This window comes from Cibotium barometz, chromosome 36 (genome assembly GCF_041138505.1).
Source record: "Cibotium barometz isolate CiBa-2024 chromosome 36, ASM4113850v1, whole genome shotgun sequence".
NCBI classification, from domain to species: Eukaryota; Viridiplantae; Streptophyta; class Polypodiopsida; order Cyatheales; family Cibotiaceae; genus Cibotium; species Cibotium barometz.
Window position 1 is genome coordinate 11435085 of NC_141081.1, and position 21810 is coordinate 11456894.

Below are 21810 nucleotides of genomic sequence, written 5' to 3' on the forward strand. Positions count from 1 at the left end.
ATTATGAGATATTGGCCACCCAAGGCCTTAGTTAAGTAAGTTTTGGGTGCCCAAGTGTGAATAAGGGTCAATTGTATATAAGGTATTTTCTCATAAATGAATGGACACAATCCCCCTTTGTGCTCTGAGAGTTCTTGTTTTTATCTTGAGAGAGAGATTGACAGAGTAGCACATGTGCCTTCTCTATACTTATATGTTTCTATGCTTGTGTGGAGGAGTGAGAGAGAGATTGAGAGAGACTACTCTAGCACATGTGCCTTCTCTATACTTATATGCTTCTATGCTTGTGTGGAGGAGTGAGAGAGAGTGATTGCCTTGTGTGGTGGTGTGAGCGACTCTACGGTGGCAGCATGGAGGTGGAGCTTGGAGGATTCGAGCTTCTCAAGTGAGCTTGGAGACCTCAAGGGACACGAGCTCAAAGCATTGGTAAGTGCCCTACGACAGCTGTGTTCAATTGCTCTTTCCAAAGGTGAATGCATTGAGTTCCTTCTTGGAGGTGTGGTAGCCCATAACATATGTATGGGTGAGTGTAGCACTCACAGTAGAGGCCCATCTTAACTAGGGAGTAAGGATTAAAAAATAGGCATCAACCATACCTAGTGGCAGTGCCATAGTTAGGAGTGAAGGTGGGTATAGAAGCAATTCAAAGAGAACCATGTAGTTGCGTGGTCCTATAGGCCATGGGCCAATGTTTGAGACGATGTCATACGACCAATTGTAGGACTCCCATTTCTAATGGCAAAACCAGGCATTTGACTCACAACACCACAAACATGTGAGTCAAAACACGTAATCACAAGAGGAACACTCTCTAATCTTAAGCATACTCATCAAAGTACTCAACTTGATTGCTTCAGCAACAACATCTTATCAATACAAATCATCATGATCTTATAAGAAATTGTACTAAGGTTGGACAAGGGTAGCTTCTACTGCTAGCAAATATACAATTACAATTTGAAGTTTGTCCTCCTTGGTCCCCTTGCCCTTGAGAATAGTCACAAGTGCGTTTCGATCACTCTCGCCCAGGCATATCATACTCTAGGTTATAGTATCCATCTAAAGACCTTACCTTGATTTCCCCTAAGAGAGTAGTGGAAATGTGTGTGTGCTTGTCTATCATCTTTTTCCTCTCAGTTAACTATGGGAGAGAGTTTACAACACTTCATGTCAACTCAAAGCGTGCCTACCATATTATGTCCACGACTTGGTTCCATGGCTTATCTAGCCATGGCATTCAATTGTGCTTAGTGAGATTGAACACCATGGCCAGATAAGACATGGAACCAAGCTGTTGGACATGATGGCCAACTTGAGGAGGTAGGCGATGACGACTCTGACACCAAGGAGGGAAGAGTCTAGGAGCTTTGTGGTGGGTGAGAGAGAGAGAGAGAGAGAATTTCCTGGTCATTAGCAAAAGGAGGGGCTCTGCATCAAAATGATGGAATTTATATTATGAAGAGGGTGCTGCGATGGCGGGTCGAGAAGCCCTCCCGCTCGCAAGATACTCATAGAGGACAGAGACGATGAAGAGGGCAAGCAACAAGAAAGTGTAGTCGCCCCATGTGGAAGTCTTCTAGCCGTCAAAGAGAATGGTGGCATGTATGCCCTAGTAGAATGTCATGTGTATCATCTTCACCCTAGGGCCTACTCCTCTTGTACAAGCACTGTGCTAATATACAAGGTAGGATATGGGAAAGGCCCAATACTACTTATATCTCTGTCTCGGCAGACACGAGTTCCGCCCTTTCTCAACTCACTCATTAAAGTTGCATGGTTTTTACTACCTTATTGTCGTACTACAAGGAAATCTTCTAGTACAAAAATTAAGGAAAAAATTTAGCTCATTCCATGGTGTCATGGAACTCTCCAAGAAGAAGTCAATGAAACAACTCTTCAAATCTATAGATGCTAATGTTTGCATTGAAAGAACTTGGACATTGGATAGCTCGTAGCTATGGACATGGTAGCAAACAACTCGAGCTAAAAAATTAGACAAGCCTAGAGAATACTGAGAATGAGGAGAGAGTTGTGTACTCTACCTTTTTCTTGGGGAGATCATGCCGAACTTGAAAGGGGAGTATTTCCCGAGGCATAGAGTTCTCTTCATTGAGAGAGAGAGAGAGAGAGAGAGAGAGAGAGAGAGAGAGACTATGCAGAGAGAGATCCTGCCTTGCGTCCGCCGCCCTCTTGTGCTGCCGCCTCACAGCTGTGCGTGGAGAGCAAAAACGTAGAGGTTTTAATAAACCTAAAATGTAGAGTTTAATTACAACCTATATGAGGTTGTAATTAGGTTTTAATTAGGCCTCTCTAATTAGTTTAGTTTGAGTATTTGAAGAGCTACAATATAGACCCCCATATATATATATGTGTGTGTGTGTGTGTGTGTGTGTGTGTGTGTGTGTGTGTGTGTGTGTAATATACATACATACATACATATATATATATATATATGTACATACTATAATATATAATATACATACATGTGTGTGTGTGTGTGTATAAATCTTTCTTAAAAGGAGAACCTACATGAAATTAGACCAACAAACCTTTCCAAATCATCTTTTGTTTTTCTTGATAGAGATCATGCCAGTCAGTTGATAATGATGCTACTCCACTCCAAGCTCAACCCACTGGGAGAGGTGGTTCACCTAGCGACAGAGAACCTTGGTGTCCATCAATTGCGGGGGCAAGTGGGAACTATATAGTGTGTGTGTGTGTGTGTGTGTGTGTGTGTGTGTGTGTGTGCGTGTGCATGTGTGTGTGTGTGTGTGTGTGTATGTATGTATATTAGGTACAACAAACAACAAGCCCTTCTCAATAGTATTTCTAGAATTATTTTTAGTTTTACCAAAATAGTATAACTTTGCAAGTACTTATAGGTGATGTACTCTACAACATGACAGCCCATTTTAAGATGATGGCCCTTTTTGATTTGCTAGTCTACTCTTATAAAAGTCTACTCTTAGGTGTTGTGCTCTACAAACAGGACAACCATTTTAAGATGATGGTCTTTACCCCTTTTTGATTTGTTGGTCTACTCTTATAAAAGTCCATATCCTTGTAAAAGGTATGCCATCGTAATATTCTATGGAAAAACATTTGGCATCATTATGAATGATTGCTTTGTTAGACTATAAGTCCTTTTTATTGGAGTACTCAAAACTTTGTCCTATGGAAAAGCCTCTAACATCATTATGAATGATGGCTTGTATTCTCCTTTTTACTTTGTTGGACTTTGTTGAAATGATGTGCCTTTATATAAGGTATGACATAGTGTTGTTCCAAACTTTTGCTAAAGTAAAAGACCTTCCCATGATTGCAAATGAAGCCTTATATACTTGTGGTCGAATGGACTCAATAATGATTCTAAAAGGTTCCCTGTAGATTTTATAGATAGAATTTAGAGATGTTTCTTCCAAACTTTCAATGTCTCCCATTAGTGTTTCTAAAGTTTTCCTAAATTAATTAATATAGACACCTGAGAAAAAATTTAATTAATAGAAAGTAGTGAATATGATACTATATATACAGATACTTTTGAGTATAAATAAACTATGTATATATATATAAAAATTTTATTAGATGTCTTATTAAAATAAATTATTATAAATATCAATAATGATCAATTAAGTTAAATACATAAAAATATATAAAAATATATATTAATACTTATAAATTATTGATGTCTTATTAAAATAAATTAATATATATATCTATATATATTAAAACTTATAAACTGTTAAAAAATATCAATAAATATACATACATATATATACACATATATTTATTTATGTAAATATATATATATATATATATACTTATTTCTTGCTAAATAAAAAATATTTAAATTTAATCATAAGAAAATATTATTTTTTATTTAAAGATTAGATTACTATTCACATAAAATAGAATTTTTTATCATTAATGATAAATATTAGTTTTGAATTAAAATAGCAAAACTTATGTTGATATTTTTTTACTGAATAACATATAGCAATGTTTTAAATGATTTATGCCTAATCGATAATATATGTGAGGTTTATAAGATATCAAAATGAAATAAAAGTGAATGTAAAATAGTAAATAAATCATTAATCTATTAATTTTGTAGGTCTGCAAAGATTTTCTTAGGAAATGTTGGAGCAACTTCTATTGAAGTTCCTTCTATGGATGGAAAGGTTATGGCTTCGCATAAAATGCTGCAAGAAAAGATTAATTGTAATCATGATGTGGTGTTAGAGGCATTGCTTGAAATGGATGTGGTTTATCAAGTTCTTTGTCCAACCCTTGTCTATAAAGGGATTGAAAGTGAGAAACATTTCATACTTGAATGTAGTTTATCTTCTTGCTTTTTAGCAAGAGTAGATTAAAGCAACCCAGAGTCTTCTAGGTCGCACTGCTGCAACACCAATGTAACACAACAAAGTGGGGATTTCAACTCTCCAATGTGAGTATTACTCCCTTTTTCTTTCTATAATAAAGTGAAACTTTTGACTTTTTGTGCCATAGAAATTTTGATAGAGTGACATTTCTCCACAGATGAGGAAGTCAGACAAGAAGCATCATGTGATTAAAACATTGTCCTGGATATTAGCAAAGACTGTATTTCAAGAACCAGTGTCAGCATTCCAGATAATTCAAACTCCTCCCCCATACTGATCTCCTCATAAAGTTGGTGGAACAAGGGTAAAGTGACTGATCTACCTAAGCTTTGTGTCGGGAATTCTATTTATGAATTGATAAATGGAAAAGGGATGGAGGGAATGGAAAATAAGTATGATGTAAATACATGAACAAAACCTTAGACACAAACCAAATCCAACAAAACATTTATTCTAAGAGAAAAAGCTTTTGTGGTGGAACTTATCAGTGTATGAATGAAAGATATTTGTTCCTTGCCCATTCAAAGATTCCAAATAGACTGTATTGCAAAGGGAAATTATTGAAGTCTCCTCCAGAGGTCTCTTTGGCAATGGGTAGTTTTGGGAACTTGGAGTGCTTCTTTTGTAAGCATGTTCCTTTGTGTGTGGGGATATGCTCAATGTGTGTATACTACTTTATGCCCCCAAAGAATCTTCTCACACAGCAGACTGTTTATACAGCGGGGGATGCATACACATGAGGTACCAAAGGGGATGTGTAGAGCAGCTTTGAGAAACACAAAAGACCTTGTTGCTCGAGTAGTTAGCATGGACCACAATGCAGGTCTGACAAAGATTCAGATGATTATTGCCATGGAATTGATTTTGAAAGAATTTACAGATGAAGATAGAAAGGTGGGAGAACACGTCTGAGATAGAGTTTTGTGAGATGGCACAAGAGCTCCAAGGATTGTTGAAGCTTGGCAAGTAAGTGATTCCTACTACTTTTATGTATTGTAGTTGGAAATTTCAAAACATGGTGTTTATGGATATATTTGTTGTGCAAGCTAAAGCAAATGGTCATGTAGAGTCGAAACACTAAGCGACCACAAGGTGAAGGGATAGAAGCAATCTTGAAATTGAAGAGAAAAAGTCATTTTGCATTCTTCCACATGACAATGTTTCCCCTTACAAGCTCAAAATTTAGATGAGAGGTGCTTTATATTTAAGACGTCAACAACATGACTAGGCTCAAGGGTGGACATTATGGATTGAATGGATGCTGACAGTGATGGTGATTTGCGACACTCTTGGGTTTGCTTTGATCAATTTTATAGAATTGAGGGATGGCATACGATGGCCGCACACATGTATGACCCCTTGTGAGTAATTTCATTTTTTGGAGCCTTCACTGATCAATAGTTTCCTTGCACACTTCTCTCATATTTTAATTTTATTTTCAGTGTCCAAATAGTTCCCTTGCACACTTCTCTTATATTTTAATTTTATTTTAAGTATCCAAGAGTTGTTAACAATTGCCACATGTGAGTTCAAGGAGGAAGATGAAGAGGCACATGTCTTATTCTGGGAGAATCTAAATTTAGTTATGATTGAGCAATGAGGGAAGCCATCAATTTTTTGTGGATTTATAGCTGATGAGGAAGGAGCCAATTGGAATGTTATTTGTAGGGTTTACAACAATGGAGAAAAGATGGTTGTAAAAGAACGCTCATGCCTTTCTCATTGGAAAGATAGCCTTAATGTTCATACCAATAAATATATTTTCTCACAGTATAGAGAGGTGCACATTGCAATGTGTGAAAAGTGGAGGGCATGTAAGACAAAAGATGATGCTCTTATACAGTTCAGAAAATTTCATGCTTGGTGGGCAACAAGCAAAACTGCAAATAAGAACATTGAAAAACTTAATAGCTGGCTTAGTTGGTGGCGATTTAGAGTAGGACATTGGGGACATTGGGGACACTTTCTTGTACAGGTGCATAAAAACTCTTTGGGGGCAATTTAGAGTAGGACATTGGGGACACTTTCTTGTACAGGTGCATAAAAACTCTTTGTTGTTTGTAAGATATATGTTTTCTTCTTAAAATGAGATCATGTCAAGACCTAGCAATCCTATGTGTGTGCAAGGTGGGGATCCCACAATCAATGCATTGGTGCCCAGGACTAATCTATGGGAATTAAAGCATGGGGTTGGATAGTGGGAGAGGGTTATAAGCACAAAATTAGCCTCTATATGAAGCTTGTGTTGCAGATTTGATAAATGCAATCTTGTAATTCACTCAACACCTAGCGTTCATGGAGGAAAAATACATTGGTAGTGGACCTGATCTTCAAATGCTAATAGAACTTTGTCAAGGCAAAAGACCAGCCCATCTCCTAGAGCCACTTCATGATAGTTGGTGATGCATTGATGGAAACTCCAATGTTTGAAGAAAGGATAAAATTAAAAAGGGGAAAAAGGCTATTCGAGCAAAGAGACCTCTTCACCAAGGAGAAGAGGAAAATGCTGCTAATTGTAGTCATAGACTAGAATTTATCTCTGTGACAGTAGATCGGGTGGACTCTGTAAAAGCAAAGGATGCAAAAATAGACTTGGAGCATGATACAGACAAACAACTAGTAGAAATGGAAAAAGAAATTCATGATACAAAATGGGACATTATGAGAGTTCCAAAGACAAAGTGCCATCATTACGCAAAGGGTCATAAATGTGATGTGCAGTTTGCCAGGTGGGGATGTCGCTCCTTGTTTTTCCAGTGACTATCAATTGTCACAATGGACAAAAGATAAGATGTGCTATTTCTACAATACTAATGTGAGACATACACGGAAGATTCAAACACTAGTTTTACATCTACCCCCTAGTGTTCCTAATGTATGGCCCATTGCAAATGGCACCTCCTTGAAAATTGGGGAAGCACAAAAGCTTATTCGTGCAAGTTTTGATATTGGTATTTCACTTGAGGATCTCCCAACATCCACAACTTCACACGGTGACAATGAACTTCTTGGGAAAAAAAAGCCATAAGTTTTCCTCTAGAAGAGGTATATCTAAAGCTGCATTTGAACAGATTCAGCAAGCATTGGACATGAAATCAGAGATTGTTGGTGGATTCATATACAAGGCTGGTGTTAAAGAAATGTTCTATCTGAAAACAAAGGATGCTGATGAGTAGGGGATGCCACCATTTGAAGTGATAATACAGAAGCAACCCTCATGTTCATGTGGTGCATTTATGGAAAGGGTAAACAAGAAGAAGACATATCTTGCTTGCAAACATATATATTTTGTGTTTTTGATGGTGCTTGGGCAAGATGTGAATAACAATATGCACATCCATCAAGCAAAAATAGCTCAACATGTTTTGAAGGACAAGCTTACAAAAGCTATAAGGAGCTACCCTTCCACTTCACATTAGGCTAGAGTTCCTTTTCCTCCTTTTATGTTGTACTCCTTTTTGGTAAACCAGGAATATCTAGTATAGCACTATTTTGTGATGGTAGAAATACCAACATAGGCATCTCCATGTGGTAGGAATTTCAACTTTTTGAAGTTATCATGAAATGCCATGTGTCTCAGATTCTCCTAGAAACTAGCTTTATAATGTTACTTGTTCTTGCCTCAGTATTACCACTAGTATATTTTTTATGTTGTATTATTTGTAAATTGCTTGTCAATTCATGATCAACTTGTTATTTGATGTTAGTAAATATAGGTAGTTTAGTATTTCTTTATGATTAATTACTATATTTGTACATATCCATACATCTTTTGGCTCACTCTTGCTTGCTCACTCACTGGTAAGTTGTCAATAACCCAATTTGCTCGCTAATAGTAATAGAAGTGTAACACATAAGCTTGTGTAGAAAGCTATTAGGTAATTATATTTTTTTAATACTACAAGATAAGAAGATTATCATGATCCCTCCCTTGATGTCGTCTCCCTTAAGAGTGGTCAACCTTGGAGGGAGCATTTGTATTTTTCCTTATGTAAAAGTAAATAGTTTATGAATAGAAGGATAGTTTCTCCAAAAAAGAAGAAGATTATTTCCATTTTTTTAAATGTAGCTAAGCATATTCAAAGTATTTTATAAAATTAATAGATGGAGTCCATGATTTAAGTCATTATTACCTTACGAGGCTATTATCAAATTTTTTCCTCTTGAACACATGTGATACATAGGCTATTATCAAATTTCTTCCTCTTAAAAAACATATGATAAATTGGCTGTTATCAAATTTATTCCTCTTGAACACATGTGATACATAGGCTATTATCAAATTTCTTCATGTGGAACACATGTGATATGTAGGCTATTATGTTAACAATCCAAAAATGGGATTGATCATGGTGATAGATATAGATTAAGCAACATAATTAAGGTGGATTAAACCACACTAAGAACTCCATGAGAGAGAGAGAGAGAGAGAGAGAGAGAGAGAGAGAGAGAGAGAGAGAGAATGCACACTCAACACTCAATTTTATTGCACTATTGCATTCACAATGAACCATACAATGATATAGGCCATCTAGCCTTATCCCACTTTACACATCATCATCCATGTGGCAAATCCTTTTCCACTCTTTTGGTCAACACTCACACACCATTCAATATTACATGTGGCATTCTTATCTTGCCACAATATCTTGCACCTCTAGGGTGCGTTCACACACTCAACCGAAAACCCATTCATTTTACATTTCACATTTCAACACCCCTCCTCAATGTAAACTTGGGTGTATGCATACAATCTCTCCAATCAATTTTATATCACCTCACTTCTCATCCCCAACAATTTGGCATTGCCAATCTCAACACTCCCCCTCAATGCAAATTGGAGTGTTCAACAAGTGTATGTGTGTGTATCTAGCCAACCTAGACACCTCAAGTCCATTTCAAGCACCAAGTTTCTCGGGCGAAACCACCCAAGTGCTTTTAGGACACCCACGTGTTCGGGAAAAGGAACCAACCCATAAAGTGCAATGCCTATGCATGCACACCACAATTACATTCCTTTTGAGCTCCCTAGGCTCGGGTAGAGAACCCTCATAACATGGGTGAGATGCAATCTACAATCCTTTTTAAGGCTCTTCGTGGCCTGGGCAGGGAACCCTCATACAATCTGGGTGAGAGAAAAAAACACCAAAGTATCCACGGCTTCCTTTTTGTAATGCCAATAATTGCCCATTATTTCAGGGTTGTGAAGGGATACAAATCCATTTCACACAAGCAATAGAAATTAAGCATACATGTTACAAAGCATGTGAATGGGGTCTTAACAAATAAGTGGTGTGAATGGGATTTTAAAAAAACGTTAGGGTTTAATCCATATCCTTTTTTTTGGCAAAATATAAGAGATAATGTGAGCTGTATTTTGTTGGTGGCTACGATGAAGGCCGCTTGACTCTATCTTTCTATATGGGCCGTGGTGGTGGGTGGCCATTATCCACCCTCTCTCTCCTCCACATGGTGCTCTGCAGCTTTCCTCTAACATAGCCATTGCTTCTAGCATCTCTTCTCTAATTTATGGCATCTTACAATAGTTGCCACCTCCCTTTGCACGTACTCAACAACCGTCTATAGCTATCCCATGTCACTCTCTTCTACAGCTGCTCCTAGCTACCTTCATACAGCTATTGCCTCACTACTGTAGCCGCTTTGATTTTACTGGCCTCCATGGCTTTTATTTCCTTCTTTAATTTGTGAGCTGTTTTGTGTTATATCGACTACTATCTCAACGCTTCTTTTTCATCAACATCTCGCCATAGCTGGTAGACCTCAAGTAGACCTCAAGTAGCCCTAGCATGCTACATTTCCTCCCAGTTTCTCTCTGTGTGTGACAGCCACCTTGCCACTCTAAGCTTTCCACGTGTGGCGTATGCTGCATTACTTTGCAGCATTTTCTATAGCCATCTTTGAGTTAATTCTCTCTATTGATATCCTTTACATAATGAGAACATGCTACATAAACTGTGCACCTGCACTACTTAAGCATTCTCCCTTGCCTTCAATTAGTCATACATGTCTTCATTGCTTAATGTTTGAGCTTGCTTCTTCTACCGCCTTCCATTAGTAGGCATTGTGTTTGGTTGCATCTTCCTAAGCTCCATATGTAGCTATTGCATGTTGTAATCATGCCATCTTCTTTGTGCCTCTTAGGAACCATCTTCATGGTCTTCTCCACGAGATCTCATTTGAGCTCCATTATGTGCATGCTTCTCTTGCATACACCATCTTCAAGGTTGCTTCTTCTTCATAGATTTCCTGCAAGAACCCAGGGTGCATAATCTTGTGAAAGCCAACTTGCTTCCACCTCTATTTCCTTTCTTCCATGAGCAATTCTGTGAGCCATGCCCTTCCTACATGCTCCAAATTGAGCTGCAACTAGCCCCACTTGCCATTGACACAAACAAGAATGCACCTTTAATACGCTCCTTGCCCAAAATGCAAGAGCCATGGGATTCACAAATCCCACACATAGCAACCCTTCTCAAATATGAACATTCTTCCATGCTCAAATACCAAATTAGAGGCAAAATCACCAAAAATACCTTCACAAATCTCCTTGGCAGCTTCTCCTTGATGACACCGAAGACTCCATAGCCTTCATACTTGTTGAAATCTCCATTTTCAGCTTCTTTGATGATGAGCAGGCTCTCCATGTTGCAAAACTCCCATTTGCAACTCTCTTGGGCAACTTCTATGCAACCTCCTTGCAAATATCCTCTCAAACTTGAGAATGGCAGCTCCAAATCTCTCTCAAATCCTCACAAATGCAAATCCAAATGATAGTGTGCATAAATTTTTTTCATTATAACTAAAAAAATACTTAATCAAAGAACTCATAACCAAGAAAACTATACATAAATATTCACCATGACCAAGAGCCCACCCAAGCTCTCATACCATGTTAACAATCCAAAAACGGGATGATCATGGTGATTTTCTAGGGTGCGTTCACACACTCAACCAAATAACCCATGCATTTTACATTGCACATTTCAACATATTATCAAATTTCATCATCATCCCCCAAGTGATTAGTCCATGTACCTCATTGAGAAAAGCATACGAGTCGTTCGCCAGTATTGGAAAAAGCACATCTAAACACTTGTACTTATTTGAGACCATTATTTAACTTTATTATGTTAAATGCATTCATAACATTTATAGATGCCAGTAAAGTGTCATTGAATATCTCTTTTTATAAGTTAAATATATGGATAAAACCTCAAAATTTTGTAAAGAGCTAAGAATGCATTCAAAGATTGTGGCCAAATTTAAAAGATTCATTAATGATCCACCAGATTTAATTCTTGTGTGCATTGAATATTCCGCTCAAATATTTCACTCTTGCACCCTCTACAACAAAGTTTCACACATTTGTTGTGGGGAGTTTATACAAGAGTTAGGAATACATTGAAAGTGTGTGGCCAAATTTTGAAGATGCATTAGTGATCCATCAAAATTAATTCTTGTGTGCATTAAATATTCCACTCAAGGATATAATTTTTCTCTTTAATAGTTTTTAAGAAGAAAAGTTCGTTTTGTATTGCCCTATTTATAGGTGTGTTTTGGCGATTTGTGGAGATGGTCATGTGTGTGTATGTAAAGACACACTTGATAGTTAAATGGTATGTAAAGACACACTTGATAGTTAAATGGTATAGATATGGAAGGATTTGGGGGTCTCAACATCATAGTCTAGAACCATTTATGAGGGAGAAGCTACCCAAGGGCTAAATTTTTGGATTGGCTTTATTGAAGTGTGGACCATACCAAGGCCCAAGAATGTTCACATATTATAAAGCACTTCAAATGTTGCATGGGAAAGCTATATAGATGGATGTCAAACATAAGACAATTTTTGGAAAGCAATAGAGGTAGTTTTGAGCCTTCATCCAAATTTTGGTCAAGCTTGTGCATAGACTTTATGTTCCTAAAGTACAAGTCAATAGTAGATTAGATGTGTATGTGAATCTTCTCAAGTCTTTTGTTCTTTCTACCTTGATTGAGACTTAGATAGAAAGGCCTTACAGCCTACCAAGGCTAACATAGATCTTACATCTGAAGAAGGCACACGGTATGCGAGATATCATTAGGACTTCTAATAAAATTTTGCAAAAGACATTAAAACATTGTATTTTTAATGTCTTTCTAATGTCCTTCATCAACAATTGGTCTAAATGATTAGAATTGTATTATCATGTCAATCACATTCCAAATTGAGTTAAACATAGATTCTTTTCCATTCATCTATGAGATGATTTCTTATACTCTTGATTTAGGATTCATTTTTAGAAAGATCACTTATCAATTGTAACTTTCATATCCTTATGCTCAAATTGTTTGAGAATTATGTTTGGCCAAAAATTATGCTTTCATGAGAAAAAGCTTTTGAAAACATATATATTACTTTTATACTTTGATCTATTACTCATGAGAAAAGGCTTTTGAAAACATATATATTACTTTTATACTTGAATCTACATGAGGGTCTAGTTAAGTCAAGAGGAAAGTTGTATACATGAGGGTCTTGTTAAGTCAAGAGAAAGGTATAAATTGAATGAGAGGCTAGGTTATATATTGAATGAGAGGTCAGGTTTTAAAATTATGCACTCGTAAGAAAAAGGCTTTTGAAAACATATAGATTACTTTTATACTTTAATCTACATAAGGGTCATGTTAAGTCAAGAGGAAAGTTATATACATGAGGGTCTTAGAAAGTTATATATTGAATGAGAGGTTAAATTTTAAAATCATTCAAGAAAACAACTAATGAAGCATAATACTATAAAGAATTATGGTATTCCTCATAACTTAAGCTTCATGCAACAAGAGTTTAAATATTTCTATGAAAATGCTTATATAATTGTCTTCTAAAATCCATTTATTTAAATTCTCGAAGGACACATTTGACCTCTTTTTAGATTAAATATGTGTATTAAAACATCAAATAACCAAATAGCACTCTACATAACGAAAATTGAGGATGATGCATAGTGCATGAGCACATATTTCTTCTTTGTAAAGAAATGCACAACAATAAGCACTTCATAGCTCTCGTCAAATAAAATTAGACATTCACTCCTAAGAAGTTTAAAGGAAAGCGCATGCATGCAAAATATGGGTGGTTTTTTTGTGTATGTGTTTGCCCACAATTTTTAGGACATTTTAATGTTCTCTATTCTTTCTTTTTTTGATAGGGTTTTCACGTTGGGTTATTCCAACACTTAGAACAACATTCTCTCTGCATGTATACCTATAAAAGATGATAAAGAAACTTTAAAGAGGAAACTTGGGGAAACTTTAGTTTGGGGTATTGCTGTGAACCTTACATATTTGACTTTGAAGGCATTTGCACTCGTTTGATGTGTGCAGTGATGGTGACTTGAGGGTTGAAATGAAGGAGTGGCAACAAAGAAACTTTAGTTTGGGCTATTGTTGTTGTAACCCTTACATATTTGATTTTGAAGGTATTTACACTTGTTTGAAATGTTAGAGGATGTATGCACTGGTGGTTAGTTGAGGTTGTTGAAATGAAGGAAGAAACTTCATATTGTAACATTAGAATGATGAGGTTGGAAACCCTCAAGATGGTATGCATGTGTATTCCACATTCATGAATGTATACTCTACTTTTCCTATGTGGCAAGTAGAAATAGCGTGTATGACAAACTATGTATTTGAGTGCCCAAGTAGCATGGAAGCCATGAGCTTATGTCTTAGTTAGGGACCTTTGTACAATTATTGTAGGTGGGAGATCTCGTTATTTCCATCCAAATTACATTGAAGGGAGCAAAATCCCTTATATAAAGTCAACATAGATGAGATTGAGAAGGATGCAACCACCAATCTCCTTTAATCCTTTGTCTAGTTTGTTTACAACCACCATCGATGGAGTATAACATTTGGGTCTAAGTTACACTCATAGGTATATAAGCTTTTTACTGAACCCTAGTTGCTGGTGTAGATGGTTTCACAGTGGCACTCAAATAGTCAAAGGCTTAGAGTCCTCCCCCATCGGAAGGGGCTAGGGTGACTGTGTGTGGCAAGGAGTTTTATCTTTTCCTCATCCCCATAACTCCATCTCTTGCTTCTTTAAAATATTATAGAAGGGAAATATAATGTTTTCTGGAGGCCCTCGTAGAACCCCCTAGTGCCATAAGAAGGCCTTTTTCACTTTGCATAAAAAAGGCTACAATGGAAAGGCAGTTCCACCTTTCTCAATGCAGCAAAATCTCATGGAAAAGAAGATGGGAGCATCTTTTGATCGCGTAAGCAAGGGATACAACCCGACTTGTTAGCAAGGTACTTTGCATAAATGACTAGCACAAGGCAACTAATGTAATGGGCGAAAGCAGTGGAAAGAGGAGTCTTTTTCCAACCTAATTACCTACAAGTTTACATATATATACATTGGAATTTGTTTATAAAGGTTCTCACCAAAGATGGAAACATGGAAGGAGCCTTAATCTACATTGGGAAGTGGGGATTGTTTGTGAAGGAAGGTGCATATAACAACCTCAATGCCACATTGGGAACTGTTTGTGAAGGTCTATAAAAAGGTAATGGACATTATAGGGTCTTGGGATGAATAATAATAACACATTGGGCTTTGGAGTCATTGGAAAATGTGCATATAGTTGCACTAGCATTTGTTATTATCTCAAGTTTCTTTAATTAGTTTCTAATAATGATTATAAATAAATAAAAACTGTAAAAGCTTAATTTTAAAACTAGCATTCGTTATTATCTCAAGTTTCTTTAATTAGTTTCTAATAATGATTTACAAAAAAACAAAAAAAACTCTAAAAGCTTAATTTTAAATTGAAGAAAACCGATAAATTATTATCCTTCTACAACTGGTCGAAATTTTGTAGTTTTTTCAAACTTAATTTTCAAAGGTAATTTCACATTAAATTATGGACAAGGTTATGGTTTAATTATTATGGTCCTTAAATTGGAAATCCCAAGGGCAGTAGTTAATTAAAATCGCCCCACCTTTTAAAGAAGCCCTCGGAAAGCTTGACAGTAATAAACAGTAAAATATATATAGTGTGTAATATAATTATATAGTGTGTAATATAATTAGATTTAAAAAAAGGAAAAGAAAAAGAAAAGCCCTAGGAAAATAAAATTGGCAGCTCATGATTAATTATTTATTTTGATCAGAGGTCGTTTTTTTTTCCGGTTTTAATTCACATTATTTAGAAAAAACGTTAATCTCTCTCTCTCTCTCTCTCTCTCTCTCTCTCTCTCTCTCTCTCCACTGCTCAATCAAAGGAGCGTATTTTTCAACAGAATTATTTTTTTAATTTGTAAAGAATCAAACTGTCTCCTCCCTCTTTTTTTTTTTTTTTTTGTTGTTGTTGTTGTTGTCCGTGTGGGACCTGGGTTCTTCCTGTGTATTCTTGCCCCCACACGCCGCTCAGCCCTTTGCAGGATTTTCCCCTATCCTGAAAGATCCGCCCAATTATTTTATTTGCCCCCAAATTCTGCACCCAATTTCGCTGCCTTTGGAAAGCCTGATCATCAAACAAAGGTTAGTCATCTGTGCTTTTCTTTAGAAGCTTAATCTCTGATCTGTGATCCTGAAAGGCTATAATTTCTGCGTTAATTTGTAATAATTCAAGGTCCTATATGTATCTGAAGCTTAATTGTTGTAATTAAAGCTTTAATTCCCTTAATCTCTGATCATGAAAACGAAACTGCTGTGGAGTTGGACATGGTGTCTCCTCAATCTGTGATTGATCAGTTAAAGGTGTAATCTGCGGTCATTAATGAAAATTTTGACAATAATCAGTCTGTAAATGATGCAAGCTATTTATTTATTTTTAAAGGCCTGATTGAATATACCTTCTTAAGAGGGGTCAATCCCTGTAATCATCTTTAATTTGTTGAATCATTTGATCATCTCTCCTTTAATTACAGAAGGAATTTAACCTCGTGGTCTGATGATAGACCCCATCAAATCATTTTATGAGTCCCAGAAAATATGAAAGCATTTTTAAAGACATCTTGGCCCAGTTAGGCTGGATTATTTACATTATGGAGCTCGAATTTGTACAATGAGTCATAGTTTCTCTCTTAATCAAAGAGATGGAACCTCTTTGCCTGAGCATTTAGGGGAAACACAGGGGTTTTCACTCTTCTTTGTGTGTGTAACACATCGGTGCAGAGTATGGGTTCTTTTGAGCTTGGACACAGATTGTATTACGAGGGTTTTAATGTTTAAAACGGGTGCTTTCGAGGTTTCTATTCTGTAATTAAGGGTGTCATTTGCACAACGCACATAGGTGGTGGTGGTGTACTAGGTGTAACCCCCTTGGTTATTATATCATATCATACCAATGGAAACTCTAAGTTATTTCTTATATTAACGAAAACCAAGTGCAATTTTAACTCCATGAGGGTCTTCTCATAAATCTTCAAATCATCCACTCCATCATGCATAGCATAGACACATGCTATGCAGGTTCATGCATAAAAATATGTGCGCTTTAAGTAGACAAAACTTCATAATTAAACCACCATATTAAGTATCTGAAGGCGAAAGGCCAGAGGCGGAGGATTTGCTACCACACCTGCCAAGCCTTCGGACAATCCCAAAGGCATGTTGTGTGTCATGTGGATCTCTGCATCGACAACGTATGCGGAAGGGAAGCCTATACTTGCGAGGAAGTACCAATCACAAGACCTGTGTGGGCCATGAGCCATGGAAAATAAGACAAGGAAGATGCTCCACAGTTGCTTCCAAAAGACGGAGAGAATGGGAGAGCCTCGCTACACTGCAAGCACCTCTGTTAAAGATGCTGTTGATGAGGTCCCATCTTTGGTCATTGGAGGTCAAAAGGTTCCATCATCCCACTAAAGCATGAGCTACTATAATGGCAGTGACTCGATGATGCATCAAACCCCAGGTCATCCTTCTCACAGTGTATTGCCGTACTCATCTCCATTAACAACGCAACAGTGTGCCCCCAACCACCAACCCAAAAGAAAACATGGCTGAAATGAAGTGGGATTTGTGGCTGCCCATCATGAAGATCTGCCATCACACCTGCTAATCTTCAGGGAGTCCCCCATGGGTCTCTGTGTTGACAATATATGATGTAGGGCCGCTTGCAACTGCATGGTAGGTTCCGATCACAAGACCCATGTATGTGATGAGTCATAAGAAAAGGGAGATGCTCCACAATCGCTTCCAAACTCATAGAGAACAGGAGCCAACATGCAGTGGGATGTCCTGTCGTGCAAAGGATGGTAGAGGTGGATCACTTCTCTTGACAATGAAATTGCTTGCCTTAGGTGAGCTGAGTATATGAAGAAGGGGTAGCTCGGGCGCTCTAGTGCTCAGGTGTGGCCAAGGGATCACACAAGTGGCTTTTGACTTGATCGCACTACAAGTGGGCCTGAGGGTGGTTCTCCCACAACCAAAACTCACCAATAAGGAGGGGGAGGAGGTCATTGTACTCCTAAAAACCGATGAGTGGATGTCACTGTTGTCATCATTTCCTTATTATCAGATGTGGGCGGAGGACATCAGACATGTACAAGCTTTGTAAATGGGTGATTATCGAGGAACAGGAACAAAGGGCCAAGCATACTTGATTTTGTTGACCGTGCTTGGTAGTATATGTGGGAATCCACTTTTGTAGGCAATCAGGAGGTGCTTGGACAAGTGTAGAACACTCGTGCCTATGAGCTAGGGTTTTCAGAGATAGAAAACACTCAGGTAGCCCGGCTGCTAGATGAATCCATCCTCAGTGAGCCTGAGGAAGTGATCTCTATAGAAGTGCATCTTCGGTGGGAGCTCCGAAGGTGTGATCCATGTGCAGTGGGTGTAAAGATCCAATGAGATAACCCGGTTGGTGTCCTCATGAGAGTCCAAACTGTGTTGAAGGGGTGGGAGGTGGTCCATGTGGAGCCCATATCTTGAGAACCAAGTGGAAACTCTTCCAGGGTGGCCCTCGAGTGCTAGGATTCCAGGGCAAGCCTCGGGTACCTGTGGGGATCCATCTCAGTGATGCGATGGAGGTATGTGACTGTGTGGAAGAGCGCATCCACTACCATCGGGGCTGTTGCAAAATCTAACTGGATAATCTCATGTGGGACGATGGTTTGCTGCTGATCATACGGATGACCTGGGCCTCTCAATTCACTACCAATCCTCATCAGATAAATCCGGCCCCTAGAAAGCTGCTCCCTACATCAAGGCTGGTGTGACGAGGGTGTCAAAAAGCCAACTTTTCGTCCTGGGCACTGGGAAATGTGCCTGGAAGCACTGCCGTGCTCAAGTAAGCTCAAGGCTGCATATCCCCGTGTCACTCTGGCATGTGCTACAGGAACCATGGTGAAGCGTTGTGAGAGGTTTTTTGAGCCCAATGAAATCATGACATAGACAAGCTTAGAGGAAGAAAAGGCAGGTTGTAGGAAGATATGATGTACATTGCTAGTATAGAACATTGCATGGGGGAGTTCGAAGGCAACGTGTGGCAGTTTCTTGTTAGGAAGGTAGGAGAAGTAGTGTGTTTGTTTTCTATGAATGGGGCTTTTGGCTGAAGGTCGCAGGACAGGAGGGAGGCTTTGGGAAAATCCATTGGAGAGAAGGACGAGAGAGCGTGCAGAGAGAAGAGAAGGAAGCAGTGTGAGTAGGTGAGGGTTAGACCAGTGCAGAGGGACTGCATGTGAGACAGAGGATCCGGTGAAGGTTGTTGACACAAGCCCTAGGATCTCTATTTGCATCTGTGTTGGAACTTGGTGCTACCCAGGACTTTGCTCAACTGTTGATTTGTGTTTGAAGAAGAAGATCTGCAGAGGTGGCTGTAGATTTCATCAAGGAGGATTGCTATGGAGGTTCTCTCAGTTTTCATGTCTCTTTCTCTTGTTTGAGCCCAGGGTCTCAGGGTTGTTGAGACTGGTTTGTTTTTGCAAATTTGAAGACGACAGAGTGTTTGGGTTTGAGCATATTGTGAGTGGATGAATGTAGTTGAGTATCAAGATCAGTTAGATGAAGGTGTAGAAGGGTAAAATTAGTCTTTTTGAGTTGAGAGGGAGTCAATTAGGGTCGAGTCTGACAGTGAGAGGTCTACCAGAGTTAGACAATTTTGTGGGCTGAAGGATATCGTTTAAGTGTGATTAAGTGTGTTCACCGCCCGTCAAGTTTCCGAAGGCCGGTTTCATATTGACTTGTTTGTTGACAAGCCTAAAGAGAAGAGGTTAAGGTATGATTTGAGGATGGGCAAGATTTTAGTGATTGGAGAGGAATTAGACACAAGGACTGATTCAACCTCTTTTGATAGCTATGATGCTTATTCTACAGGATCCTCAGATGAAGCTGATGATGACATGGATTTGGATTAGAGCTTGTTGGAGTTGGAGGTGGACATGTGTGGGGTCTATATAGGTGAGGTTGAAGGGGATGGTATGGCTGGTCATGTGGCTGAACATGATCATGTTCAAGATGTAGAGCTCAATGTACCAAAAGCTAAGCTGATGGAGATGCTTGCTAGTAATCTGACTAGTGGGGAAAAAGAGCAGCATGGGGCTTTATTTGACAGGTATCCCAAGCTATTTGCCAAAGATTACAATCAGATGAGGGGAACTTCAAGTGTGGTCCATAAAGAAGGCGGTGTGAGACTTGTGTAACAAGATCCTTAATTATGAATACTTCCGCTGCATGTTACATTGGTATCAGAGCCAGCTTGTCCACACACCCTACATCCTAGCATGAGGGCATCCTTGGATGGTCAGACTTCGCTCCGGCACGACCACCGACTTCAGCAACATGTCTACATAGGAGAGTACACATGAGCACGAAGACATCTCCTCCGAAGGAGACTTTGCTCTTCCACCTACTATAAATACCATAGCTCGACTCCAAGCTCAGAACCAGCTTCTTATGCAGCGTATCCAACTCTTGGAGGCAACAACAACAAAACCCACTCCTCCAGTTACCCCCGACTTCGTCACTCTCTTCTTTTAGATGGAATGGCAAAGACGAGAAGATGAAGCCTGATGACGGGAAGAGAAAGCAGACAAACGGGACTATGAGGAAGCCCAACGCAGGATCGACGAAGATCGGCATCAGGCTGAACTCGCCGCTCGGGAGCACCAACGAGAGCTCAATCGAGAGCGCGCATGTTACTCGAACACCAAAGGAAAAAGGAGGCCATATATCTAAGGTATCAGCACCTCTCTTCATTTTTCCCACCCATAGGTACCACCAGCCAACATCCCGCGACATTGATTACCGTCATCCAAACTCAACCGAACTTTAGTAAGTATGATGGTAAGTGTGATCATTTAGCAGTTAATCAATTTATTCATCAATTTAATGCTCATTTTCCTTTAGCTAGGATCACAGATCCTCAAGATAGAGTGATTTCATTGTCTCTCCTCTTTTGGGGTGTGACATGATCTTAGGAATCCAGTGGTTTCGTCAGTATGAACCTATTCCCAATTGGGGACAGGACACCTTTATTATCACTAAAGGTTTTCTTGAGCTTGTCATGATTCGTGGGGATAGGAACATTCTTGGCATTCCTATGATTTCTCATCTCCAGGCCCGACGAGCTATTCACAAGGAAGCGGAAGGAGCATTGATTTATGCTCAGATAGCTTCTATCTCATCGATAACAGCTGTCTCATCTTCTTCTTCAGTCCCTCAATTAACAGATCTCCTTTCTCATTCATACATTTTGCTTAAGGATGTTCTCCCACCCAGTTTCCCACCCTCTCGTCTTGAGGATCATCATATTGATTTGGTCCCTAGGGCAGCACCTTCTAGCAATTTTCCCTATCGTCTTTCCAAGACTTTCAAAGGCAAGCTAGAACAATAGTCAAAGGCAAGCTAGAACAATAGTCAGTACTCAAACATTTGAAACCTGTTTCTTATGGACGAGTTTTCACAGTTAACCCAGACCACCAAGCACTTAAGTGGCTCCCGACGACTAAACAAGTACATCCCTGGTAAGCATTACCCAGTGGCCGATGCTCTTAGTAGAAAACCCGCATCCAGACCATTCAGGAGTCTACCATTATCAACATCTCTGGAAAAGACTTGGATAGCATAGAAGATCAGTATGTCAATTCCGCGGAGTTTGGTACTCAACTCAGTTTGGCCCTCAATTCTGAGCCTGGCCATTATTCAGTTCATAGATAGGCAAATAAGTCTAGACGAGATATCCACTTCAAGGAAGGGGATCGTGTCTATTTGCGCATCATGAAACAAAGCTGTCCCAAGCTTTCTTTTCGCAGTTTTGGACCTTTTCCTATAGTGAAAAAGATAAGTGATGTCTCCATGAAGTTAAAGTTGCCTAACAGTTGGACAATGCATGATGTTTTCCATGTTTCTTGGCTAAAACCATATGTTGGACCAAAAGTGTTTGATGTTTCAGATGAATAACAGCCAGACATG

The 21810-nt window shown here is 38.7% G+C and overlaps 1 protein-coding gene across 1 annotated transcript in view; it reads left to right on the forward strand.

Moving 5' to 3' along the window:
• Nucleotides 1–15576: 15576 nt before the first annotated feature.
• LOC147617485 (glutathione S-transferase TCHQD-like) overlaps nt 15577–21810 on the forward strand; it is a 31858-nt gene continuing 25624 nt past the window's right edge. Inside the window, exon 1 of the mRNA XM_086775738.1 lies at nt 15577–15933. The gene's annotated coding sequence lies outside the window, so the exon portion shown is untranslated. The remainder of the gene's footprint in view (nt 15934–21810) is intronic.